This window comes from Pagrus pagrus (assembly GCF_965226575.1).
Source record: "Pagrus pagrus genome assembly, chromosome: 17".
In the NCBI taxonomy this organism is placed as follows: domain Eukaryota; kingdom Metazoa; phylum Chordata; class Actinopteri; order Spariformes; family Sparidae; genus Pagrus; species Pagrus pagrus.
Window position 1 is genome coordinate 4,011,261 of NC_140201.1, and position 1,343 is coordinate 4,012,603.

Consider the following 1,343-nt stretch of genomic DNA (forward strand, 5'->3'; position numbering starts at 1 on the left):
CACATTTTAGCACTTTGAAATATCCACTGTATGTGAGATTTAGACCAGAACTGTTTTTTTTATTGTGTGTTATTTTTTATTTTATTTAGATGAGTTATTTATATACATCTTGCAGTGAAACAGCTGCAAAATGACAAACTCTGGATGAAATTGTGATGAATTTTGACAGAACAAGCACAACACAGCATCTTAAAGCATTAATGTGTTGTGTGTGCAAATGAAGGACCTCGACAACATCAGTCATTTTAACACTGTCTGTTCCATGTATTATTCCGCCCTCCCTGCACGTAAGTGTTTAATTTGGTAGATAGGTTAAACAGTTCTTCAAATGATGGACAAAGCTTCAGGCTTAGGCTGTTTATTACTGCCTCTCATGTGAAGTGTACTGTTTAACCTATCTGCCAAACTTACCACCTACGTGCAGGGAGGGCAGAACAGTAAAAAGACATCCATCTCATCACGCTCTGCTGGGAAAAAGCAAGAAACGCTGTCCTGTAGTTGCAAGTTTCGAGCATTAGAGAAGGCTCATCAACCATGGCAACTTATTTGGAGGAACTGAAAGAAGAGACACTGGAAACCAGATCCTTCTCTGTTGGTTCAGGGCACAAGCAAAAGCTGAAGCGACACAAGTCCAATTCTCCTTTGCACAAAAGGAAGTGAACATTTTGAAACAACAAGCTGAACAGCTTAAAAAGAAAGCTGACCTAGGCGCTGACCTACATGTACTCAAATCTCAGAAAGCAGCTGTGGCAGCACTACCTGAGGCTCAAGCGTGGGAAGCATATGCGCCAGAGGGTGGAGACCCACAACAGCCCCAACTGGATTCAGTGCCACCCATCAATCCTGCTCAACGAACACAAGAGTATGTGCAGCAACAGGCAGAATTACACATGCAGTCTTCTCAGGTAAATCCTCCTCACTTCACAGCTTCAGTGGTGCCACAGCCAGCCATGATAAACAATGATCAGTATCACCATCCTCATCTCAACGTATTGTCACCGAGACCTGCAGGCGTTCATCCCACAGACACCTCAGAGCTAGCAAGATATCTGATGCGATGAGAGATGGTCAGTTCTGGGTTGCTGAAATTCGATGACCAACCAGAAAACTACTGGGCATGGAAAACTTCCTTTCAAACTTAAGTTCAAGATCTGAGTCATCTCAACATGCCCTGCTGAAAAAAAATGAGGACTTCCCAAAGTTAGCAAACAAAGAAAACCAGCGTTTGAGAGATCTTCTGTTGGAACTACAAGCAGCAAAGCTGAGAAAGGCCTCTCCCCAGCCTTTCTCATCTTGATACATAAATATAAAGTTCAAGAAAGACAATGGTGTGTACTATCCCC